Here is a 27,851-nt window from a genome sequence, read left to right as displayed (position 1 = left end):
TCTTGCAAGGTCCTCCTGTAATGTATCACAGTCTGCTTGTGATTTAACTACTCTGAATAATTTTGTATCATCCGCAAATTTGATAACCTCACTCGTCGTATTCCTTTCCAGATCATTTATATATATATTGAAAAGCACCGGTCCCAAGTACAGATCCCTGAGGCACTCCACTGTTTACCCTCATCTCCAAATCTAATATCTGTTTATTTAATTTCTTTTCCAGGTGCTAAGATAAGAGATGATATGCCCCTCGTATAACTGCCTTCCCGGTTTCCTCCACAGAAAAGCTGGGGTTCAGTGGCATGCTGTTTGTTATTAGTTACATAGTCTTCCATTGTAATCTAAGAAACTGGTGAAAGTGAATATCATTCGTAAGGAAACTAGGAAACCGCCATAGAGTTGGGCTATGTCTCTGTCGGTTTTTTGAGCATAGTAGTAAGGAAACCGGTGCATAATCTGATATGACCTGCAGTTCTATATAACACGGGCTACCACCAAGACTGTTTTTATAAGTTACAAGTCTTAAAAAAATTGAAGCCTCGTCTTTATTTCAACGATTTCGGATGGTCCTACAAGCCATTATTCTATCAAAAGTCGACTATTGCAATTCGCTTCTCTTTGGCCTTCCATATTCATCCATCAAACCCCTCCAAAATGCTACAGAACTCTGCAGCCAGAATCCTTACCAATACGAATAAAGAGATCACATCACCCCCATTCTCAAGCTCCTCCACTGGCTGCCTATAAAGCCAAATGATCCTATATAAAGTACTCACCGTAATTCATAAATCCATTCACAATATCTCTCCTCTTCAATTATGTAACCAACTACGCCCTCACTCCTCCTCTAGACCCATCAGAGGAGCATATAAAGGCACACTCTATGTACCTTCAACAAAATCCCTCGCATCATAAACGTGCCATATCTACAGCAGGCCCCATTCAATGGAATGCGCTCCCACCAGACATTCGGCTTGAGTTTCTGCCACTCTTCATTCAAAAAAAACTTAAAACCTGGCTCTTTAGCCAAGCTTTTCCAGGACCATGATCACCATTTTTTCCCCTCCAACCAGCAAGAACATATCTTCTTCACAAACCCCCATTTTCCATACCACTACCTACTTCGGTATCTAATCTCTTGCTGGCAGGACAACTTGAGACTTTCTCACTTATACGTTATAATTTTTATGGCTCAATAAGACCTGTCAACTTAATTGTTTAAGTCTTTTTTTTTTTTTTTTTTCTCCTTTATCTTTTGGTCATCAATGTTACAAACTTATTGTTAAATTTTGAACTTATGTACACTGTTCCAAGTTTCATAACCTTGTTCTATGTAATGCCTTTTGGCAATTTTCATGTTCTGTTTCAATGTAAACCGATGTGATCTTTATTTCATATAGGAACACCGGTATATAAAAATCTAAAAAATAAATAAATAAATAAACATCTGGGAATGCAGCTTGGGATATCAAGATATAATCAATGCGAGACAGTGAAAACATGTGAGCAAGAAATGAGTGTATAGTCCCGTTCCTCTGGGTGGAGGGAGCGCCAAATATCCACCAAATCCAGCTGTTGACAAATGAATCGTATTCCCAGGTTCCGTTCCAGTCCCCTTCCAAGGGTGCTGGACTTTTATCTAATGAAGGATCATGAACACAATTGAAGTCGCTGATCATAATATAAAGTGCCATGGAGATTGCATAACAATATGTTGCAAAGATGGACAAAAAAACATGGGAATACTCATTGGGTGCATAAAGGTTGCATATTGTGACCAGATCCCCATTCCATTCTCCTAGCAGAATTAGAAACCTGCCATCGGGATCCGCTATACTTTTTAGTTTCTGAAAAGCCGTGGTTTTATTAATGAGTATGGCTACCCCAGCCTTCCGACCATTAGCCACAGAATACTCACATAAACTCACCCAATTCCCGTCTCAATTCTCACTTTCCAAAGCGGTAAGGTAGGTTTCCTGGAGCCCAACAATGGCCGGGCTGCAATTTCTTGAGGTATGATAATATTTTTTTCCTCTTAATAGGGGAACCCAAACCATTTACAATCCAATATTATTAGATTAGCCATTATTTATGAAAGGAATCATACGATATCCTACAGAGAAAAATGATTTGTATGGTAAGGAATGAGGCTCCCCAGCCTAACCTCACTCCCGTGTATGCGGTGAGTCCTCCAGAGAACCACCCAATCCCTTCGCCACCAACGAGCCCACAAGAATGGCACAGGTCGGAGATGCAGCCCACACATTCTTAAATCTGTAAATGAGGAATGAAAAAGTAATCTTCGCATATTGTGATACTAAAACCCAATACCTGCCCCCAACCCCTCTTACCCCTTCACCCCCTCCCTCTATGCTCCTTCCCATCACCCCCCACTCCTTCCTCCCTTCCCCTTTCCCTTTCCTTCTATTAAATCCCCAAAATCCGTTGTCCAGAACCAAATCCTCAAAATTGAGGTAGTGGAGTCTCGGTGAGTTGTGTGAGGGTAACTCCTTTCCGGGTTCCATTATCTGCCTGCAGGCTGTGTTCAAAAACTGTGCTGATATGAGGAAAGACCGTAAGCCAAGCCTGCATTCTTCCTATGCACTAGTGCACATGCATTATGCAACGAAGCCTGACATACAATATCCCCCCAGTATCCCGATCTAGTTCCGGGACACCCATGCGAGATGGGAGAAGGCTAAAGCCAATGCAGTGTATCGGGTTGGAAAACAAAAGTAGTCCATAGGGCCTCACTTCAAAAATCCCAGTGTGATCTTGTCAAAAATGCTCCTAAAAGCTGCAAGTAGTTTCCCTATGCTCAGGGACCAGCATAAGTACTGCGAGTAGATAAGCCGCATGGGCACAAGGAACCTCAGCATGTTCTGAAAATTCTCGGCTAAGCCACAGCTTCGATGCTTTTAGGATCCCCAGCCATGCAGGGCTATGCAATTCTTTTAAGTACTTAAAGTCCCTACTTGGTTGGCGACTCGCAGACTCTGGCTCCAAAGGTTTTGTAGGATTATAAACTTAGAGGCAGCTTGCACCGTAGAAAATGATCAAAAATGGTGACGTCATCATGATCTAAAACCGCTAGCAGGGTCCACAGAAACCAAATCTCCTGATAGACTGAAAAGCAAAGGTGCCAGACTTAGTACATGCTCCCCGGTACCTGAGATTCTCATATTGGTAATCCCCGTCCACTCCAAGTCAGCTGCTGTAAACAGATGTTGAGGCACTCGCTATTTCGCTGTCACCCGCCATTTGGGAAGCCGTTGTGCACTCAGGGGGTAACGTCCATGGGATCTTAAGAGTCCAGGGGAACGGGTTTAACTGCGGGGTTCTGCCCCATCTACACACAGAAACATAAGGGTACCCCACCTCCGATGGCCAGCTCGTTGGCAACTGCAGGGATTCACTCCGTTGAAGGTAAGTGAATGAACTGGGATAACCGGTGAAGACGGCAGGCTGCCAAAACTTAAGGGGTTGAAATATCGCATGAGTCAATTAAGCGTGGCTATAAAAGCATCTGCTTTCTTCCCGGTACGTCAAAAACGTGTAACTGATTGTTGTGCCAGACGGAAGCTTAGCCAGGAACTGCAAGGGAAGAACATAAGAACATGCCATACTGGGTCAGACCAGGGTCCCTCAAGCCCAGCATCCTGTTTCCAACAGTGGCCAAGCCAGGCCATAAGAACCTGGCAAGTACCCAAAACTACGTTTATTCCATGTGACCGTTGCTAGTATAGCAGTGGCTATTTTCTAAGGTCAACTTAATTAATAGCAGGTAATGGACTTTCTCCTCCAAGAACTTATCCAATCCTTTTTTAAACACAGCTATACTAACTGCACTAACCACATCCTCTGGCAACATATTCCAGAGTTTAATTGTATGTTGAGTGAAAAAGAACTTTCTCTCCGATTAGTTTTAAATGTGGCACATGCTAACTTCATGGAGGTGCCCCCTAGTCTTTCTTTTATCCGAAAAGAGTAAATAACAGATTCACATCTACCCTTTCTAGACCTCCATGATTTATAAGCACCTCTATCATATCCCCCCTCAGTCATCTCTTCTCTAAGCTGAAAAGTCCTAACCTCTTTAAGTCCTTTCCTCATAGGGGAGCTGTTCCATTCTCCTTATCATTTTGGTAGCCCTTCTCTGTAACCTTCTCTCCATCGCAATTATATCTTTTCTGAGATGCGGCGACCAGAATTGTACACAGTATTCAAGGTGTGGTCCTCACCATGGAGCGATACAGAGGCATTATGACATTTTCCGTTTTATTCACCATTCCCTTTCTAATAATTCCCAACATTCTGTTTGCTTTTTTTGACTGCCGCAGCACATTGAACTGACTAATTCAATGTGTTATCCACTATGACACCTAGATCTCTTTCTTGGGTTATAGCACCTAATATGGAACCTAACATTGTGTAACTATAGCATGGGTTATTTTTCCCTATATGCATCACCTTGCACTTATCCACATTAAATTTCATCTGCCATTTTGATGCCCAATTTTCCAGTCTCACAAGGTCTTCCTGCAATTTATCACAATCTGCTTGTGATTTAACTACTCTGAACAATTTTGTATCATCTGCAAATTTGATTATCTTACTAGTCGTATTTTTTTCAAGATCATTTATAAATACATTGAAAGGGTCCCAATACAGATCCCTGAGGCACTCCACTGCCCACTCCCTTCCACTGAGAAAATTGTCCATTTAATCCTACTCTCTGTTTCCTGTCTTTTAGCCAGTTTGCAATCCACGAAAGGACATCGCCACCTAATCCCATGACTTTTTACTTTTCCTAGAAGCCTCTCATGAGGAACGTTGTCAAAAAACGCCTTCTGAAAATCCAAGTATACTACATCTACCGGTTCACCTTTATCCACATGTTTATTAACTCCTTCAAAAAAGTGAAGCAGATTTGTGAGGCAAGACTTGCCTTGGGTAAGCCATGCTGACTTTGTTCCATTAAATCATGTCTTTCTATATGTTCTGTGATTTTGATGTTTAGAACACTTTCCACTATTTTTCCTGGCACTGAAGTCAGGCTAACCGGTCTGTGGTTTCCCGGATCGCCCCTGGAGCCCTTGTTAAATATTGGGGTTACATTTGCTATCCTCCAGTCTTCAGGTCGAATGGGTGATTTTAAATGATATAGGTTACAAATTTTTACTAATAGGTCTGAAATTTAATTTTCTAGTTCCTTCAGAACTCTAGGGTGTATGCCATCCGGTCCCAGGTAATTTACTACTCTTCAGTTTATCAATCAGGTCTACCACATCTTCTAGGTTCACCATGATTTGATTCAGTCCATCTGAATCATTACCCATGAAAACCTTCTCCAGTATGGGTACCTCCCCAACATCCTCTTCAGTAAACACCGAAGCAAAGAAAGCATGTAATCCTTTCCGCGATGGCCTTATCTTCTCTAAGTGCCCCTTTAACCCCTCGATCATCTAACAGTCCAACTGACTCCCTCACAGGTTCTTTCTGCTTCGGATATATTTTTAAAAAGTTTTTACTGTGAGTTTTTGCCTCTGCGGCCAACTTCTTTTAAATTCTCTCTTAGCCTGTCTTATCAATGTCTTACATTTAACTTGCCAACGTTTATGCATTATCCTATTTTCTTCTGTTGGATCCTTCTTCCAATTTTTGAATGAAGATCTTTTGGCTAAAATAGCTTCTTCTCACCTCCCCTTTTAACCCTGCCGGTAATCGTTTTGCCTTCTTTCCATCTTTAAGTAAGATTGCCATGCTGGTCAGACCAAGGGTCCATCAAGCCCAGCATCCTGTTTCCAACAGAGGCCAAAACCAGGCCACAAGAACCTGGCAATTAACCCAAACACTAAGGAGAACCCATGCTACTGAATGCAATGAATAGCAGTGGCTATTCCCTAAGTATAATTGATTAATAGCCATTAATGGACTTCTCCTCCAAGAACTTGTCCAAACCTTTTTTGAACCCAGCTACACTAACTGCACTAACCACATCCTCTGGCAAACAAATTCCAGAGCTTTATTGTGCGTTGAGTGAAAAGAATTTTCTCCGATTAGTCTTAAATGTTGCTACTTGCTAACTTAATGGAATGCCCCCTAGTCCTTCTATTATTCGAAAGTGTAAATAACCGAGTCACATCTACTCGTTCAAGACCTATATCATATCCCCCCTCAGCTGTCTCTTCTCTCTCAAGCTGAACAGCCCTAACCTCTTCAGCCTTTCCTCATAGGGGAGCTGTTCCATCCCCTTTATCATAGAAACATAGAAATGACGGCAGAAGATGACCAAACGGCCCATCCAGTCTGCCCAGCAAGCTTCACACATTTTTTTCTCATACTTATCTGTTTCTCTTAGCTCTTTGGTTCTATTTCCCTTCCACCCCCACCATTAATGTAGAGAGCAGTGATGGAGCTGCATCCAAGTGAAATATCAAGCTTGATTAGTTAGGGGTAGTAGGGGAAGTAACCCGCCGCAATAAGCAAGCTACAACCCATGCTTATTTGTTTTACCCAGACTATGTTATTCAGCCCTTATTGGTTGTTTTTCTTCTCCCCTGCCATTGAAGCAGGGAGCTATGCTGGATATGCGTGTAGTATCAAGTTTTCCTTCTCCCCTGCCGTTGAAGCAGAGAGCTATGCTGGATATGCATTGAAAGTGAAGTATCAGGCTTATTTGGTTTGGGGTAGTAACCCGCCGTAACAAGCCAGCTACTCCCCGCTTTGTGAGTGCGAATCCTTTTTTCTTCTCCCCTGCCGTTGAAGCAGAGAGCTATGCTGGATATGCATGAAGTATCGTTTTTCTTCTCCCCTGCCGTTGAAGCAGAGAGCTATGCTGGATATGCATGAAGTATCAGTTTTTCTTCTCCCCTGCCGTTGAAGCAGAAAGCTATGCTGGATATGCGTGAAGTATCAGTTTTTTCTTTCCCCTGCCGTTGAAGCAGAGAGCTATGCTGGATATGCGTGAAGTATCAGTTTTCTTCTCCCCTGCTGTTGAAGCAGGGAGCTATGCTGGATATGCGTGAAGTATCAGTTTTTCTTCTCCCCTGCCGTTGAAGCAGAGAGCTATGCTGGATATGCATGAAGTATCAGTTTTTCTTCTCCCCTGCCGTTGAAGCAGGGGGCTATGCTGGATATGCGTGAAGTATCAGTTTTTCTTCTCCCCCTGCCGTTGAAGCAGGGAGCTATGCTGGATATGCGTGAAGTATCAGTTTTTTCTTCTCCCCTGCCGTTGAAGCAGAGAGCTATGCTGGATATGCATTGAAAGTGAAGTATCAGGCTTATTTGGTTTGGGGTAGTAACCGCCATAACAAGCCAGCTACTCCCCGCTTTGTGAGTGCAAATCCTTTTTTCCACATTTCCTCTTGCTGTTGTAGCTTAGAGCGATGTTGGAGTCACAGTAACCATGTGTATGTTTATTGAATAAGGGTATTATCTCCAGGCAGTAGCCGTCATTCTGGCGAGCCACCCACTCTTTATTGACGGCCTCTTGATTTTATGGATCCACAGTGTTTATCCCACGCCCCTTTGAAGTCCTTCACAGTTCTGGTCTTCACCACTTCCTTCGGAAGGGCATTCCAGGCATCCACCACCCTCTCCGTGAAGAAATATTTCCTGACATTGGTTCTGAATCTTCCTCCCTGGAGCTTCAAATCGTGACCCCTGGTTCTGCTGATTTTTTTCCTACGGAAAAGGTTTGTCGTTGTCTTTGGATCATTAAAACCTTTCAAGTATCTGAAAGTCTGTATCATATCACCTCTGCTCCTCCTTTCCTCCAGGGTGTAGATATCTAGATTCTTCAATCTCTCCTCATAAGTCATTTGATGAAGACCTTCCACCTTTTTGGTCGCCCTTCTCTGGACTGCCTCCATCTTGTCTCTGTCTCTTCGGAGATACAGTCTCCAGAACTGAACACAATACTCCAGGTGAGGTCTCACCAAGGACCTGTACAAGGGGATAATCACTTCCCTTTTCTTACTCGATATTCCTCTCTCTATGCAGCCCAGCATTCTTCTGGCTTTAGCTATCACCTTGTCACATTGTTTCGCCGACTTCAGATCATTAGACACCAATCACCCCCAAGGTCTCTCTCCTGCTCCGTGCACATCAGCCTTTCTCCCCCCATCGAATACAGTTCATTCGGATTTCCACTCCCCATATGCATGACTCTGCACTTCTTGGCATTGAATGTCAGCTGCCATATCTTCGACCACTCTTCCATCTTCCTTAAATCCCGTCTCATTCTCTCCACTCCTTCCGGCGTGTCCACTCTGTTGCAGATCTTAGTGTCATCCGCAAAAAGACATACCTTACCTTCTATCCCTTCCGCAATGTTGCTCACAAAGATATTGAAAAGGACCGGTCCCAACACCGCTTAAAACCGCTCTCTCTTCAGAGAGAGTTCCATTTACCATCACACATTGTCTTCTGTCCGTCAACCAGTTTGCAATCCAGGCCACCACCTCGGCACTCACTCCTAAGCTTCTCATTTTATTCACCAGTCTCCTGTGCGGGACAGTGTCAAAAGCTTTGCTGAAATCCAAGTAGATGACATCGAGTGCTCTTCCTTGATCCAATTCCTTGGTTACCCAGTCAAAAAAGTCAATCAGATTTGTCTGACAGGATCTTCCAATGGTGAATCCATGCTGCCTCTGATCCAGCAATTCTCCCGACTGTAGATAGTTCACTGTTCTCTCTTTCAACAGTGACTCTATTACTTTTCCACCACCGAAGTGAGGCTAACCGGTCTGTAGTTACCAGCCTCTTCTCTGTTCCCACTCTTGTGAAGCGGGACCACCACCGCTCTCCTCCAATCATTCGGCACCACTCCCGTTTCTAGGGATCTATTGAACAGGTCACACAGCGGACCCGCCAGCACATCTCTGAGCTCCCTCAGTATTCTGGGATGAACTTCATCAGGCCCCATGGCTTTGTCCACTTTCAGTTTCACCAGCTCTTCCCATACATTTTCTACTGTAAATGGAGTTATATCTACTCCCCTCCAGTTTCTTGTTAACTAGTGATGGTCCTTCTCCAGGGTCCTCTTTAGTGAACACAGAACTGAAGTATTCATTTAATATTTCTGCCATTTCTTCGTCTCTCTCCACACATTGATCCTTTCCACCTTTCAATTTCACTATACCACTTTGAACTTTTCTCTTTTCACTGATGTATCTGAAAAATGTTTTTTTACCACTCTTTACCTCTTTGGCAATCCTCTCTTCCGCTTGACTTTTTGCCATCTTGATTAATTTCTTTGTCTCCCTCAGTTCTACCAGATATTCTTCTTTGTGCTCCTCCTTTTGGGATCTTTTATATTTCTTGAACGCTGTTCTTTTAGCCTTTATTTTGTCAGCCACCTCCTTTGAGAACCAGATAGGTTTCATTTTTCTTTTGCTTTTCTTTACTTTTCTAACATATAGATTAGTTGCCTTGGTAATTGCTCCTTTTAGATTGGTCCACTGTTGATCCACATCTCTCTCGTTTTCCCAGCCTTTTAGTTCTTCCTCCAGGTACTTCCCCATTTCATCAAAGTCTGTGTTTTTGAACATCAAAACTTGGGTTTTTGTGCTTCTTTTCCGTGTCCTTTTTGTGATATTAAACCATACTGTTTGATGATCACTGGTGCTGAGGTGGGCACCCACCTGGACGTCTGAGACATTATCATCTTGGTTGCCCTTCTCTGTACCTTCTCCATCGCAACTATATCTTTTTTGAGATGCGGCGACCAGAATTGTACACAGTATTCAAGGTGCGGTCTCACCATGGAGCGATACAGAGCCATTATGACATTTTCCGTTCTATTAACCATTCCCGTCCTAAGAATTCCTAACATTCTATTTGCTTTTTTGACTGCTGCAGCACACTGAGCCGACGATTTTAAAGTATTATCCACTATGATGCCTAGATCTTTTTCCTGAGTGGTAGCTCCTAATATGGAGCCTAACATAGAAACATAGAAATGACGGCAGAAGAAGACCAAACGGCCCATCAAGTCTGCCCAGCAAGCTACGCACTTTATCCATTTTTTTTCCCTTTTTCTCTCTCCCACCTGTTACTATTGGCTTCCAGTACCCTCCAGCCCTAATTCCCCTCCACCCTACCACCAATTTAGAGAGCAGCTCCGTATCTGCATCCAAGTGACATCCAGCTCAATTAGGGGTAGCAACCGCTGTAACAAGCAGGCCACCCCCTTGCCCCATACTCTTACCCGCCCCTGTTTTTATTTTTTTGTTTGTTTATTTATTTATTTTTTTTTTGGAGCTAGCAGCCCTCCATCCTTCCGCTCCGTGAAGGTGGAACACCAACTACTGGCCACTGGCATCCCGCTCCGTGAATGCCTCTGTGGCTACTGCCGCTCCGTGCAGTGTTTGAATGCCGCTGTGGCTACTGCTGCTCCGAGCAGTGTTTTGCTCCCTCCACTTTATTCATGCCCTCTAGACTTGATGGATCCACAGTGTTTATCCCACGCCCCTTTGAAGTCCTTCACAGTTTTAGACTTCACCACTTCCTCCGGAAGGGCATTCCAGGCATCCACCACCCTTTCCGTGAAGAAATACTTCCTGACATTGGTTCTTAGTCTTCCTCCCTGGAGCCTCAGCTCGTGACCTCTGGTTCTGCTGATTTTTTTCTGACAGAAAAGGTTTGACGTTGTCTTTGGATCATTAAAGTTTTTCAAGTATCTGAAAGTCTGAATCATATCACCCCTGCTCCTCCTTTCCTCCAGGGAGTACATATTTAGATTATTCAATCTCTCCTCGTATGTCATCCTATGAAGACCCTCCACCTTCCTGGTCGCCCTTCTCTGTACCGCTTCCATCTTGTCCTTGTCTCTTTGTAGATACGGTCTCCAGAACTGAACACAGTACTCGTGTTCTACAGCAAGGGTTATTTTTCCCTCTATGCAACACCTTGCGCTTGTCCACATTAAATTTCATCTGCCATTTGGATGCCCAATCCTCCAGTCTTAGTGTAACTTTATTTTGATGGAGACTTCAATTCATAAAACTGCCCGACTCAGGCCGAGTTTCGCCCTGTTTAGGGCTGCCTCAGGGGCTAAAAATTATAAATATGACATACAAAACATATAATAAATAAATAAATAATGTTACACATATAAAAGGTACCACAAGAGCAATAAGAACATAAAAATCAAATAAAAACAGATCACAAGAAATAAATATACAAATATTCAATTGCATATCAATATTTTTACCTGTATATATTAATGCACACTATATAATTCTCAAAAAAAGTTCTTGGAATAATTAATCCAAATATCTGTTATGTTGAGATTCTGTAAATGAATAACAAATGAGAAATTAAAAAATACATCAAAATTAAAAAACAAAAAACTGCCGTATTGCAGTATCCAAACTAGTGAAAAAATGTTTGGAAAACATTGTATAAGGATACTGTTAATTGAACAAACTCAATGGTATGCACATAAACTCTTCTAAAAACTGAATAGTTATTTGCTACTCACATATATTTCAAATAGCTAAGTAAGATGAACAGTTTTAAATTGTGCTGCTCTAATGTTCAAAAAATGTCATCATATATGCCTTGTATTTAAAAAATGCCTACACCAGCAAATCCTATAAAGCTGCCATTTAAAATACATAGTGTACCATACTAAATTATATATAGGCAATTTCCTAGCGTGTAGCAGATGGACTCATTACTAATGGGTATAGTGTGCTCGTGCTAGCAGTTGGAGATGGATCTGACGTCAGCACGTGGTACATATACCCCTGCAGGAAGTGCAGACGCTCAGTAATTTCCGTCTCCAAAGCAGTTTGGAGCTACCTAATGCTCGCTGAGCGTTCTTCCAAATACTAACGACTAAATTCTTAGAAGAATCCTAACTGAAGACGAGCCCCGCACTCCTGCGGTGATACCCTCGGGTCCCTCCCCCAGTTGAGTTTCCCGAGGTGATTTCCGTGGTCCTTCGGAGGTAAGAGCTTCGGTCCGGTGGCTGAATCGCGGCAGGGACCTAGCCCCCGAGTGAGAAGGGCTCGGGCGCGGCGTAGAGGCAGCCTCGGTCCCGATCTGTTCGCGGTGAGGACTTGGCCCCCGAGCAAGACGAGTTCGGGCGCGGCTTAGAGGCAGCGGGTGCACTTCCTCGAGCGCGGCAGTGATGGTACTCACCCTCTCCCCCCGCAGCCAGAGACCGCCCGGGTCGCAGCCGGGAAGCGCCGAAGATCAGGTAAGGCGTACATCTTTACTTTGGTCTCCGGAGAGCGAGGATTAGCGGGGTCGGCCTACGTGGCAGCCCGCCATTTTGCCTGCCTGCTCGCCGTCGCCCTCTGCCCTGTTAGGGCACACATTTAATTGTTAGGCGCACGTTGATAGGCGCCCATTGATTACATTAGGCACAAGTTGTTAGGCGCACGTTGTTAGGCGCACGTTGATAGGCGCCCGTTGATAGTATTAGGCGCACGTTGTTTAGGCACCCGTTGATAGTGTTAGGCGCACGTGGTTAGGCGCATGTGGTTCGGCGCGCATTGTCGGGCGCACGTCGATAGCGTTGCTAGGCGCACGCTGATAGGCGCACGCTGATAAAGCGCACATTTATAGGCGCATATTCATACGCGCACGCTGATAGGCGCATGCTGATAGGTGCACATTGATAGGTGCACAGCTTTCGCGCATTATACAAGGCGCATACTTTCGGCTGGAAGCACACCGGCGCATAGAGATAATACATGCAATGGAGCATATGAGAGCAGAGGAGCCACGGAGCGGGCACCTCCAGAATCGGGCATAAGAGCTCTAGGCCTCTGCTCAGCATGCCACCTCAGAGCCACACAGAGCGAGGAAGCAGACTCCCTATGTGCCCAATGTGAGGAGGCCCTGGGAGTTCCAGGTCAGGGCCGATCCCAGCCCATATTAAGTGCCAGTTCCTCAGGGAACACCCCGGAACTAGCAGGCCAAGGTGAGCAGCCGGGGAACCCTAGAGACCTGGTGCCCCTGAGGCTAGAATCGGCTTCACTGTCCTGGGTGGAATTATTCAAGGGGATTCATGCCTTTGTCCAAATGCAGTCTGCTCCCCAAACGGACCCATACGTACCGGATGACCCTGCCCCTGAACCCTCTAGGCCTAGGCACGGCCACTCGCCACCCGGAAGCCCCACTTATAGGGATTCAGATTGCTCTGAGGAAGAGGGCGAGCTTCCCGAGCAGGGTGAACCCCCCTTGGGGATAGAGCCATATCGAACCATGAGACGCTTCTTCTTTAAGGAGGATCTCCCAGACCTGGTCTCGCAATGCCTGTTGAAGTTGGCTATCCCGGGCTAAGGCACCCCAGGGGAACCTAGAATGAACCCCCTGCTAGAGGGCCTTCGCCAAACGGCTCACCATTTTCCCCTCCTCCAAGCAGCACAGCAGTTAATCGATCTGGAGTGGAATACGCCGGAGGCCTCATTCAAAGGGGGTCGGGCCCTATCCAGCATGTACCCCCTGGACCCGGCAACCAAGGAGCTGCTGGCGTGCCCCAAGGTAGACGCTATAGTCTGCGCAATTGTGAAGCGCACCACCATTCCAGTGGAGGGAGGGGCGGCCCTCAAGGATGCGCATGACCGGCGCCTGGACACCATCCTGAGACATGCCTTTGAGGTGGCAGCCATGTCCCCACGAATTGCGACCTGCTGCACCGTGGTGACGCGTTCCTGTTTGTCACAAGCCAGGAACAAAACCCCGGGAGAAGAAATGGAATCAGCTCTCTCGTTCCTCACTGACGCTGCCTCCGACTTAGTTCGTACGGCAGCCAAGGGAGTGTCATCCTCAGTGGCAGCCAGGAGACAGCTCTGGCTACGAAATTGGTCGGCCAACTCCTCCTCCAAGGCATGCCTTACAAGAATGCCCTTTAAAGGATCCCTCCTGTTCGGCAGCGACCTCGAGAACCTGGCTAACAAGTGGGGCACCTCTCCATTACCCTGTCCACCAGAAGACAGGTCAAGGAGGAACCAGCGCCCTCTTCCTAGGCCATCCAGAGGTAGAGGCTCTCAACGCTTCAACCCCTACAGGACTCGCTACCAAGCACCTCGTTCTCAGTCCAGGAACCAGTCCTTTCGGACCAGGCACCACAAGAGGGGAGCCGGCTCGGGTTCGGGTCCCAGCCGCACCCCACAATGAGAATCAGCCGACCCATCTGGGGGATGAAGCCATAGGGGGCAGGCTAACCCTATTCTACCGCAGATGGGTCGAGATTACTTCAGACCAGTGGGTCCTCGCCATCATCCGAGAGGGGTATTACCTGGACTTCCTTCATCCCCTTCCGGACAAGTTTGTGGAATCTCCTTGTCCACCCCTCAAGAGGGCGGCACTAGAAGCTACCTTGCGGAGGCTCCTGTCCCTAAAAGCCATAATCGCAGTGCCTGCATGGGAGATAAATTCTGGTCATTATTCCATTTATTTCATCGTACCCAAGAAGGGGGGGCACCTTCAGACCTGTCCTGGACCTCAAGTCAGTCAACCGGCACTTAAGGGTCCCAAGATTTCGCATGGAAACTCTGCGGTCAGTCCAAAGCACAATACAGCCAGGGGAGTATCTCACATCCCTGGATCTGTCAGAGGCCTACCTGCTTATCCCAATCCATCGGGATCACCAGCGCTACCTTACACTTCAAAGTCCTGAAACAACACTTTCAGTTCCGGGCGTTACCCTTCAGGTTAGCCACCGCACTGCGAACCTTTACCAAGGTGATAGTAGTGGTGGTGGCGTCCCTCAGGAAGGAAGGAATTCTCGTCCATCCCTACCTAGACGATTGGCTGATCAGGGCAAGGTCACCGGAGGAGAGCCACTGGGCAACCAACAGAGTTATATCTCTTCTGGAAAGCCTAGGATGGGTAGTCAACATGAACAAGAGTTCCCTACAGCCTTCACAGTCGCTGGAATACCTGGGAGTCCGATTCGACACCCAGGGAGACAAAGTCAGCCTGACCTCCAAGAGGAGATCAAAACTCCGGAATCGTTTGCAGGCCCTGCTGAGCACCTCCCGGCCCACAGCTTGGGATTATCTACAGGTCCTCGGCCTAATGGCGTCCACTCTGGAAGTAGTACCATGGGCACGGGCTCATATGAGGCCGTTACAACGCACCCTCCTATCTCGGTGGAGCCCACGATTACAGAACTACAGGATTACAGAACTACACCGGCCAGAGTACGGAATCAGTTACGGTGGTGGCTGCAGCCGGGCCACACGAGCCGGGAGTCAAAAATGTCCTCCCCAACCTGGACCCTACTCACTACAGATGCCAGCCTGAGCGGCTGGGGAGCACAGTGCGAAGAGCTAACCGCCCAAGGCCGGTGGAGCAAAGAAGAGTCGGGGTGGAACATCAACCTACTAGAGGCACGGGCAGTCAGGTTAGCCTGCCTGAGATTTGCGCACAGACTTCAAAACAAAGCAGTCAGAGTGATGTCGGACAATGCCACCACGGTAGCATACATCAACCGACAGGGCAGAACCAGAAGCCGACAGGTATCCCTAGAAATAGCCCTCCTGATGGTTTGGGCGGAAGCAAATCTCCAGGACATCTCCGCCGTCCACATCGCTGGGAAGGACAACACCACGGCAGACTTCCTCAGCAGAGAAAGCCTAAACCCGGGGGAATGGCAACTGTCACCCACGGCCTTCCAGATGATTGTGGATCAGTGGGGGACTCCGGGCATGGACCTACTAGTGGACAGATCCAACGCTCAAGTACCCAGATACTTCAGTCGCAGACGAGATCCTCTTTCCCACGGGATAGACGCCCTGGTGCAACCATGGCCTCAGGGGATCCTGCTATATGCCTTCCCCCCATGGCCCCTGCTGGGCGCCATTATACACAAGATTCAGCGACACAGAGGCCTAGTTCTTCTGGTAGCCCTAGACTGGCCAAGAAGACCCTGGTACGCAGACATGAGAAGACTACTGGCAGGGGATCCCCTACCCCTGCCCCCTCACAGGGACCTGTTGAGACAAGGTCCCATCCTCCACGAGAATCCAGCTCCATTCTCTCTTACGGTCTGGCCATTGAGAGGGCTCGACTGAGGAAAAGGGGATACTCGGGGGCGGTAATAGATACACTCCTCCGAGCACGCAAGTTCTCCACATCACTAACTTACATACGGATTTGGAGAGTATTTGAAGCCTGGTGCGAAACTCGCAGCACCAAACCCACATGCCGCTAAAATCCCCGTCATTTTGGATTTCCTGCAAGATGGGCTTCAGAAGGGTCTGTCCCTCAATTCAATCAAGGTTCAGGTAGCAGCACTATCCTGCTACGGCCCCAGGTGTGATGACAACAGCATTGCCACACACCCAGATGTTTCACGTTTCCTGAAAGGAGTCAAACACATTCGCCCGCCACTGAAATGGCCAGTGCCCCTGTGGAACCTCAACCTAGTTTTGGACTTCCTAGCGGGACCCACCTTCAGACCCCTCCGAGGACTGTCCCTACGGTTATTAACCTTGAAGATGGTGTTCTTGCTGACCATATGCTCAGCACGCTGCATCTCAGAGCTACAAGCGCTGTCCTGCCGCGATCCGTTTCTCAGGATCACCCCAGGGGTTATCCATCTTCGCACGGTTCCTTCCTTCTTACCCAAAGTAGTGTCACACTTCCACCTCAACCAAACCATATCCTTGCCAACCATGGAAGAGTTGAAGAAATCAGAAGCAGGTCGAATACTGCGTCATCTCGACATCGGCAGGCTGCTCTCCAGATACCTGGACATGTCGGATACAGTACGAAAAACGGGACCACCTGTTCGTCCTTCACAGTGGGAAGCGGCAAGGAGAAGCGGCCTCACGAGCGACTATGCTCGCTGGATCAAAGAAGTTATCAAAGCGGCCTACGTAGAAGCGGGAAAACCACCACCTCTACGAGTCAAGGCTCACTCTACCAGAGCACAAGCGGCCTCCTGGGCAGAAACTAGGATGCTGACGCCTGCAGAGATATGTAAAGCAGCAACGTGGTCCTCCATCCATACCTTCTCCAGATTCTACCGTCTGGACGTCCAGGCCAGGGAGGACTCAGCATTTGCAAGGGCAATTCTAAACGTACCTCGGGCAGCCTCCCACCCAGTCTGGGAGTAGCTTTTGTACATCCCATTTGTAATGAGTCCATCTGCTACACGCTAGGAAATGGTGAGATTACTTACCTGATAATCTCGTTTTCCTTAGTGTAGGCAGATGGACTCAGCATCCCGCCCGGCTGCCGATATATATGGGGATTCACCGTTTCGAGGTAAGCCATGTTTCCTTACATAGGGCATCCACCCTGCCGGGTGTCGACGCCTTCCGGTTGAGAACACTGGCGGTCTCCAGCTACTATCAATCGGTCAGGTTAATCATATTCAGTTAATCAATCGGTCAGTCACACATATATCCATACAGCTTTTGCAAGGAAGATTACGGAGCGTCTGCACTTCCTGCAGGGGTATATGACCACGTGCTGACGTCAGATCCGTCTCCAACTGCTAGCACGAACACACTATACCCATTTGTAATGAGTCCATCTGCCTACACTAAGTAAAACGAGATTATCAGGTAAGTAATCTCACCATTACTATTATTTTACTAAAAGTAAATGGTATATTATGTCAAATATGTTTAAGGTGGCTGAGTGATGTGAACAATTATTTTAAAATTAAAGTGCTGGCTCTACGGCTTCTGTCTTTAAAAAACGCCATCATATTTTATTTGTTGAAAAACTTACTCAGTCTATTCTTATTAAGTGGCCATTATAATATATACAAATCTTTAGATGAGATTAGTTATGTATAAGCGCATTGAAGCGGCCACAGTCTCAAGCAATGTAAACAAACCGCGAACCAGTCTAGCCAAGCACCGCGATCAAAACAACATTAAATACTATTGAAAGGCAATCCTTAAAAACTTGAAATATATTTCAAAATGCAGTATAACCATTCAAAATACTTACTGGTGAACTGTTGTAGAAGCGTGTAGTCTCCGATCACTTACAATAGACATAATAAAAACGCTATTGCGCCGGTGCCTGTTTTAAATAGACCAGAAAACCACGCCAAAACTAGCTGTCAATCTTTGGAATGGGAGTGTCATAAAAAATACCCGTATGTACTGGGACCGAGGGCTGTAATAAAGTATCTAAGAAATCTTAACCAACTTAAATCAGTCTGCTAATACCATAGGATACTAGTTTGAACCTGCTATAGCTATGCACATCTTAGATTTTGAATGGTTATACTGCATTTTGAAATATATTTCAAGTTTTTAAGGATTGCCTTTCAATAGTATTTAATGTTGTTTTGATCGTGGTGCTTGGCTAGACTGGTTCGCGGTGTGTTTACATTGCTTGAGACTGTGGCCGCTTCAATGCGCTTATACATATCTAATTTCATCTAAAGATTTGTATATATTATATATTATAATGGCCGCTTAATAAGAATAGATTGAGTAAGTTTTTCAACAAATAAAATATGACGGTGTTTTTTAAAGACAGAAGCCGTAGAGCCAGCACTTGAATTTTAAAATAATTGTTCACATCACTCAGCCACCTTAAACATATTTGACATAATATACCATTTACTTTTAGTAAAATAATAGTAATTGCCTATATATAATTTAGTATGGTACACTATGTATTTTAAATGGTAGCTTTATAGGATTTGCTGGTGTAGGCATTTTTTAAATACAAGGCATATATGACATTTTTTGAACATTAGAGCAGCACAATTTAAAACTGTTCATCTTACTTAGCTATTTGAAATATATGTGAGTAGCAAATAACTATTCAGTTTTTAGAAGAGTTTATGTGCATACCATTGAGTTTGTTCAATTAACAGTTTCATTATACAATGTTTTCCAAACATGTTTTCACTAGTTTGGATACTGTAATACTGCAGTTTTTTGTTTTTTAATTTTTGATGTATTTTTTAATTTCTTATTTGTTATTCATTTACAGAATCTCAACATAACAGATATTTGGATTAATTATTCCAAGCACATTTTTTTGAGAATTATATAGTGTGCATTAATATATACAGGTAAAAATATTGATATGCAATTGAATATTTGTATATTTATTTCTTGTGATCTGTTTTTATGTGATTTTTATGTTCTTATTGCTCTTGTGGTACCTTTTATATGTGTAACATTATTTATTTATTTATTTATTTATTTTACGTTTTGTATGTCATATATTTATAATTTTTAGCCCCTGAGGCAGCCCTAAACAGGGCGAAACTCGGCCTGAGTCGGGCGGTTTTATTATTTGAGGTCTCCATCAAAATAAAGTTACACTTGGACTATTTTGGCGTCTAACCCACTTTGTTGCCCACACGGATCTTTTAGACGGCCTGCCCTCCTGTTTTATCGGTCCAATCTTCCAGTCTTGCAAGGTCCTCCTGTAATGTATCACAGTCTGCTTGTGATTTAACTACTCTGAATAATTTTGTATCATCTGCAAATTTGATAACCTCACTCGTTGTATTCCTTTCCAGATCATTTATATATATATATTGAAAAGCACCGGTTCAAGTACAGATCCCTGAGGCACTCCACTGTTTACCCTTTTCCACTGAGAAAATTGACCATTTAATCCTACTCTCTGTTTCCTGTCTTTTAACCAGTTTGTAATCCACGAAAGGACATCGCCTCCTATCCCATGACTTTTTAGTTTTCGTAGAAGCCTCTCATGAGGGACTTTGTCAAACGCCTTCTGAAAATCCAAAAACACTACATCTACCGGTTCAACTTTATCCACATGTTTATTAACCTCTTAAAAAAAAATGAAGCAGATTTGTTAGGCAAGACTTCCCTTGGGTAAATTCATGTTGACTGTGTCCCATTAAATCATGTCGTTCTATATGTTCTACGATTTTGATCTTGAGAATAGTTTCCACTATTTTTCCCGGCACTGAAGTCAGGCTCACTGGTCTATAGTTACCCGTATCGCCCTGGAGCCTTTTTTAAATATTGGGGTTACATTGGCCACCCTCCTTTCTTAATGTGTGGAATACATCTGGATTGTGCTTCTAGAATGGTATTTTTTAACAATGACCACGCCTCTTGCACATTTTTTACTTTTGTAGCTGCTCCTTTCAGTTTTTTTCTAATTTGATCTGCTTTTCATGTAGTTTAGAGCATGCCGGCGAGAAGCCTTTTCTAGCTTCCGATACACGAACGGAGTAATCTTGTAAAAGCCGAATCGGGTATGACTCAAATTTAAGCTGTTGCAATTTCCGTGATGCCAGTCTTACTTTCTGTTTGTGTTGGTAGTTCAGAAATTTGGCGATCACTAGCCTCGGTTTTTGTAAATTCGATTGTTTAGCCCCGATTCTATGTGCCCTTTCTATGGTGACTCTGCCTTTTAGTTCGGGAAGATTTAATACATCCGGCAGCCATGTCTCCAAAAGGGACCCCAGATCCTTATCCTCCAGTGTCTCGGGAAACTCTAGAAACCTGAGATTTGAACGTCTTTCCCGGTTCTCTAAATCATCTAGTTTGTCCCGAAGCTCCCCGATTAGTTTGTCTTGTGCTGCCATTTTCCCCACACTAGCTAAGGAATCATCTTCTAACAGGTGAATGCGGCCTTCTGCCTGTTCAATCCGCGGGTTGAGCTCAGCCAGGGTTGTTTTCACTTCTGTAATCTGGGACACTATAGTTGCTAATTTTTCATCAAGGGCAGCATATATTACCTCTTTGATATCTGCAAGGGCAGCTGCAGAGGCCGGATTCACCTTGGCTAAATCACCGGTAGTCGCCATCTTGGAGTCTGGGCAACGTGGTTTTTCTTTCTCCTTCTTGCTGCCTTTTGTTGACATTACCGGTGAGTTGCGCTGCATATAATTTTCTATTGACATATGCTCCTAAAGATGAGATTCCAAAAAGACTGGATTCTTCACTGGTTAGGTAGGATTTCAGGTGATTGGCAGAGCTATCCCTCAGAGCCTGGAAAGATCCCTCTTACCCAGCTCACCACATCACGTGACTCAGTTGTCCCAATTTTACGAGGAGTGGGCCAGGATCACCGCCGATTGCTGGGTATTGGAAGTGGTAAAAGAAGGTTATGCCTTAGAATTTTCTCTGCCTCTCATGCCGGCCTTTGTGGAATCACGATGTGTTTCCCACAACAAGTGAGCCACAGTAGAAAACACTACAAAGATTGCTGGCCCTGAAGGTGATCGTCCCGGTGCTGTCCGAGGACCTGGGGAGGGGACAGTACACAATTTATTTCATGGTTCCCAAAAAGGAGGGCACTTTCCAACCCATCCTGGACCTACAGAAGGTGAATCGCTGCTTGAAGGTGCCCCGTTTTCAAATGGAAACACTTTGAACAGTCATCGCAACGGTTCGAAAGGGAGAGTTCCTAGTCTCCTTGGATCTCACCGAGGCTTATCTACACATCCCGATTCACAGCGCTCACCAGATTCCTACGATTCAAGATCCTGGATCAGCATTTTCAGTTCCGGGCGCTGCCATTCCCCACACACCTTTATCAAAGTGTGATGGTCGTGGTGGTGGCGACCCTCCAGAAGGAAGGGATAATGGTCCATCCTGACCATGACGATTGACTGATTCGAGCCAAGTCGGAAGAGGAAGCGAGCGGATGGTTCTTCGTGTGATCCATTGTTTCCAGTCCCTAGGCTGGGTAATCAATGAAGCGAAAATTCATCTGACTCAGTCACAATGTCTGGAGTATTTGAGAGCTCGTTTCGACACCCTCCAGGACAGGGTGTTTCTCACAAACGACAGGATGTACAAATTGCAGCAACAAGTGCGTCTCTTGTTGTAACTTCCAGTCCCCAGAGTGTGGGATTACCTACAAGTTCTGGGATTCATGGCTTCAACGTTGGAATTGGTGCCTTGGGTCTTTGCTCACCTGAGACCGTTGCAGAGAGATCTATTGTCGCGGTGGGACCCAATGTCTGAGCAATACCAGTTGCCCCTGCTTTTGTCGCAGTGAATCGGGTCCAGCCTGCAATGTTGGCTGTTGGAAGAAAGCTTACAGAAGGGGATGCCTCTCGAAGTCCCAGATTGAGTGATTGTGACAACAGATGCAAGCCTTCAAGGTTGGGGAGTAGTGTGCCTCGGTCATGTGGCGCAGGGAACCTGGTCCTTACCCAAACGGTCTTGGTCTATCAATCGCCTAGAGACAAGGGCAGTCCACAAAGCGTTGTTGGCATTCCAGTCCCTGGACCCACAAAACAAGAAGGGAGGCGATCTATGAAAGCCATAATAACAATAATAACCTTTTAAAGTTTCATATATGACTGAGCATAAAGGGGTGTGGTTGCCATATTATATGACAGGATAACACCCAAGCCTTTATGACGGCATTGTTGATCTCTGCTGGTGGACTATTCCAGGCATTTACCACCCTCTGCCATTTAGCACAAGCTGCTGCCATTAAAGGAGTATATTTTCTTATGTTTCCTTTGACACTTCCTGCAACTTCAGATCATAACCCTCTGTCAGCTGAACTTTGCACTTGATATTTGTGTGGGCCAGGTCTCCATGGTGTGGAGATTTGAAAATCAAATGTCTGTACATATTTTCACTCCCTCAACCTTTCCTTACCTATGGGAATACCTCTTTTACCAGTACTGCAGGTGGACAAATTTCAAAAGCTCATTTTAGATGGGTAAACACAAGTTTACTCACAAATACTTTAAAATTGCCTTCTGAATTTCTTTTCTATGGAAAATTTTCATCTTCCCTTACTTTATTAATGGCAGCAGCTGTTTTCTGTTCTGATTAAGGTGGAGTGCATTCTATTGGCATAGGCTTCCTCGTTCATAAAATATTCTCTAGTTCCTAATGAATCTAAAGTTTTTCTCCCTGCATCATCATCTCATCCTTAAGAACATAAGACTTGCCATACTGGGTCAGACCAAAGGACCATGAAACCCAGTATCCTGTTTCCAACAGTGACCAAACCAGGTCACAAGTACCTGGCAGATCCAAAGGGATAGGTAGATTCTAAGCTGCTTATCCTAAGAATAAGCGGTGGATTTCTGCAACTCCACCTTAATAATGGTTAATGCACTTTTCCTTCAGAAACGTGTCCAAACCTTTTTGGTTTGTTTTTTTTTTAAACGCAGCTACACGAATGCTTTCACCACATGCTCTGGCAACAAATTCCAGAGCTTAATTATGCGTTGAGTAAAAAAAATTTTCTCTTATTAGTTTTATGTTTCAATCTGTTTATTAAGGATTAACAAGAATAGCTTGCAATTCAAGCGTGGTTGCTTTGTCTCTGAGCACACTAGCCATGGACAGAAAGGAACATCAAAGAGTAAATATAAAGAAACTAACCAACTCAGCCACCCCTCCCATCCTGACAGTGAAGTGAGCAACAAGTATAAACAACCAGCTACAGACTAGTATGCATTCAAAACCATACTCTGAACATGGGAAGGTAAAGAGTCTTTATAGGATAACCAAATGTCCAACTGTTTCTTCATGCCTTTAGGAGAACCACTCTTTCCGATCATCAGCTCCATTAGTAGTAACTGATGAATAGCATTCCTCCAGAACAAAATAGGTGCAGTCTGACTCTGCTCTCCAGTGATGCAGGTTAGTAGTTTTGGCTATTAGAAAAACCTTTTATATAGGAAAATTGGTTCTTACCTGCTAATTTTCGTTCCTGTAGTACCACGGATCAGTCCAGGACAGCTGGGTTTTGCCTCCCCACCAGCAGATGGAGACAGAAGAAGACTTTGCAGACTCTGTCCTATACCCCTGAGGTGCCACCTAGTGTCTGCCAGTATGATTCAGTACCCAAGCAGAAAAACCAGATACAAAAAACCATAACTATGAACCATAAAAACACCTCCCTCGTAGAGCAGAGGATATGAAAAACACTACATAAACCGTATTGAACCCGAAGGTCCACAAAAATGCAGAGAATAAAACTTGCATAGAGAATGACCAGCCACCAGCCGAGCGGACTCTCCATCGTTTTCCTGGGCGGGCGTCTGGACTGATCCGTGGTACTACAGGAACGAAAATTAGCAGGTAAGAACCAATTTTCCTTTCCCTGTACATACCCGGATCAGTCCAGGACAGCTGGGATGTACCAAAGCTATCTTAACCTGGGTGGGACTGAGAGAGTCCCGCTCGGAGCACACTGGCCCCAAAGGAACCGGGCTCTGGAGCCCGGACATCGAGCCGATAATGTCTTGCAAAGGTATGCAGAGACTGCCAGGCTGCCGCCCTACAAATTTCCTGTGGCGACACCTGCTGACACTCCGTCCAAGACGTCGACTGCGAACAAGTAGAATGAGCCTTAAGGCCAGAAGGAAGTGGACGACCCTGAACCAGGTAAGCAGAGGAAATCGCCTCTTTCAACCATCGGGCAATGTTGACCTAGATGCCTTCTGCCCTTTTCTGGCCCCACTCTAGATGCCTTCTGCTCTTTTCTGGCCCTACTCCAAAGTACGAAGAGGTGGTCCGAAAGCAGAAAACCGTTCGTTACCTCTACATAGCGTAACAGAGCCCTCTTCACGTCCAACTTCTGCAACTCCTTTGCCTGTGGAGGAGAAGAATCCACCCCCGCAAAGGAAGGAAGTTCCACAGACTGGTTCACATGAAAAGAGGACACCACCTTCGGGAGAAAAGAGGGAACTGTTCTCAGGGAGACTCCCGCCTCGGAAATCCGCAAGAAGGGCTCCCTGCACGACAAGGCCTGAAGCTCGGACACCCGGCTAGCGGAAGAAACCGCCACCAGAAAAAACGTCTTCAAGGTCAGATCCGTCAACGTCACGCAACGCAATGGTTCAAAAGGAGCCGAACAAAGCGCCTTGAGAACCAGGTTCAACCGCTAAGAAGGACAAGGACTCCGGACCGGAGGGCGAAGGTGCTTAATGCCCCGTAAAAAAATGAACCACATCCGGGTGAGAGGCAAGAGGCACTCCCTGCACCTTCCCTCGAAAACTGCCCAGAGCCGCCACCGGCACCCGCAGCGAATTGAGTGCCAACCCCTTGGCTAGCCCTGCCTATAAGAAATCCAGAACCTCTGGAATAGACGCCCTGGCGGGCTGGACACCGTGGTCGATACACCAGGCCTCAAAGACTCCCCATACTCGGACATATGCCATAGACGTAGAAGTCTTGCGGGAACGTAAGAGTGTGGCCACCACTGCATCAGAGCAACCCTTACTCTTCAACCGACGCCTTTCAAAAGCCATGCCGCTAGACAAAAGTGATCTGCCTCCGTGAAACAGACGGGCCCCTGCCGCCGAAGCATGGGAGACGGATGAAACCTCAGTGGACCGTCCACTGCCCAGAGCCAAGAGATCCGCGAACCACGGACGCCTTGGCCACTCCGGGGCCACTAGAATCACCTTTCCGGCGTGCCTTTCGATGCGGCGCAGGACTTTGCCCACCAACGGCCATGGGGGAAACATGTACTTGCATAGAGAATGACCTGGTCCTCCCCTGGGCCAGGGGAGGACCAGGGCGTCCACCCCCTCCACCCCCGGTTCCCGTCGACGACTGAAGAACTGGGGGGCCGTGGCGTTGCGGTGAGTCGCCATCAGATCCATGGCCGGACAGTCGCACAGACGATGAAAGGCGCCGGAGAGCTCCCACTCTCCGGGATCCTCCGGTAAAGATGCGCCTCCGCCCAGCGGAGCAAAAGCTGTGCCTCCGCCGCCACCGGACGGCTCCTGGTGCCGCCCTGACGATTGATGTATGCTACTGTCGTTGCATTGTCGAAGAGCACCCTCACCGACTTGCCCTCCACCAAAGGTAGGAGGGCCTGAAACGCAAAGCGAACCGCTCTGGGCTCTAAGCGATTGATCGACCAGGAGGCCTCCTGCCTGGTCCACTGACCCTGGACCGACGTATCCCGACAGACCGCTCCCCATCTGGAGAGTCTGGCATCCGTGGTCACTACGGTCCAGCAGGGCGTCTCCAGGTCCATCCCCTGACGCAAGTTGTGCGGAGAAAGCCACCACTGTCGAGGGCGGTGCGTCTGGAACGCACCGCCCTCGACAGTGGAAGGACAGCTGTCGTAAAGTTGCGAGCGAGGCTTCCAGCGGGACAACAAATCTGAGTGAAGAGGACGCATATGTGCAAATGCCCATGGCACGAGATCAATGGTCGAGGCCATGAAGCCCAGGACCTGCAAATAATCCCAGGCCGTAGGATGAGAGAGAGAGATTGGAATACCGTCACCTGTTGCATGAGCTTCCAGACTCTTTCCTCCGTCAGAAATGTATCGAAACGAGCCCCTAGGAATATCAAGTTCTGAGAGGGGGTCAGATGGCTCTTCACGGGGTTGACCACCCATCTCAAGGAGTTCAACTTCCAGATGACCCATTGAACCGCGTCCCTGCAGAGACTTTCCGACTTCGCTCGAACCAACCAATCGTCCAGGCACGGATGGACCAAGATCCCCTCCCGTCGCAATGCGGCCGCAACCACCACCATCACCTTGGTGAAGACCCTGGGAGCTGTTTCCAGACCGAACGGAAGGGCGCAGATCTGAAAGTGGCGCCCCAGGACTGCAAACTGCAGGAATCTCTGATGGTCCGGACGGATGGGGATGTGGAAGTACGCCTCCGACAGGTCCAGAGAAGCCAAGAACTCCCCTTTGTGCACTGACGCAATTACCGAACAAAGCGTTTCCATCTGAAACCGGGGCACCTTAAGAGCGTGGTTTACGCGCTTCAAAACAAGGATGGGGCGGAAGGACCCGTCCATTTTTGGAACCAAGAAGTAAATGGAGTAGCGCCCACGCCGCAGCTGCCCCGTGGGTACCGGAATTATGGCCCCTAGATCTTGCAGGCGTTGCAGGGCGACCTGTACCGCCACGTGCTTCTGGCTGTACGCGCAAGGGGACAGTATGTAATGGTCCCTGCTGGCAGTGCAAATTCTAAGGCGTAGCCGTGCTCTATTATGTCTAGGACCCATTGATCGGACGTCAGTTGGTCCCACGCCTCCCGGAAAAGAGACAACCGTCCCCCGATCTTTGGAACGGAAGGGTGGGCCGGCCGTACTTCATTGTGTAGTCTTGGAGTCCCCATGAGCCTGGGGGGCACCATTTCTGGCTGGGCGACGGCCCCGAAAGGACTGATTCCAAGAAGACTGTCGGGGCTCGTTCTGACGAAAGGACAACCCTGGGGACCGAGAGGACCGGAAGCGATGATTCCCCTGAGAACGATTCCGCTGAGGAAAGGCACTCGTAATCTATCCTCCGGCAACCTTGTTCTCACCCAGAGACTTCAACTGCTGCCCGAAGAGGAGCTTCCCCTTAAATGGTAAGGAACCCAGCTGCGCTTTTGAAGAGGTATCCACTGCCCAGTGCCTGAGCCATAGGAGCCTGCGGGCCGAAACCGCTGAGACCATCGGCCGAGGAGACATCCTCAGGAGATCATACAGGGCATCAGCGCCGTACGCAACCGCGGCTTCCAGCCGACCAGCTCACTCTGCTGCCGCACCAGACAGATCGGACTCAGCCTGCCAATCCTGAACCCATCGGGGACAAGCCCTTTGGGCGAAGCTGGTACACATAGCCGCCCTGACCCCAAGGGCCGACACCTCAAAAATTCTCTTAAGTTGCAGCTCCAGTTTACGATCCTGCAGGTCTTTCAAGGCTGTGCCCCCTGTTACCGGAATAGTGGTCCTTTTGGTAACCGCAGCAACTGTGGAAACAATAGTGGGAAGCCTGAGGAGCTCCAACGCGTCCTCCGGGAGCGGGTACAATTTTTCCATCGCTCAGCCGACCTTTAAACCTAGCTCTGGATTGTCCCATTCGTTATACAATAAGTCCGTGACAGACCAGTGGAAAGGAACGAGCTGGACCTCGGAGACCCACCATGAGGGGGCCATAGATCTCACCCTGGAATCCTAAGGGGGAACTTCAAGAGC

This window comes from Rhinatrema bivittatum, chromosome 5 (genome assembly GCF_901001135.1).
Source record: "Rhinatrema bivittatum chromosome 5, aRhiBiv1.1, whole genome shotgun sequence".
NCBI lineage: Eukaryota > Metazoa > Chordata > Amphibia > Gymnophiona > Rhinatrematidae > Rhinatrema > Rhinatrema bivittatum.
This window is presented reverse-complemented; position numbering follows the sequence as displayed.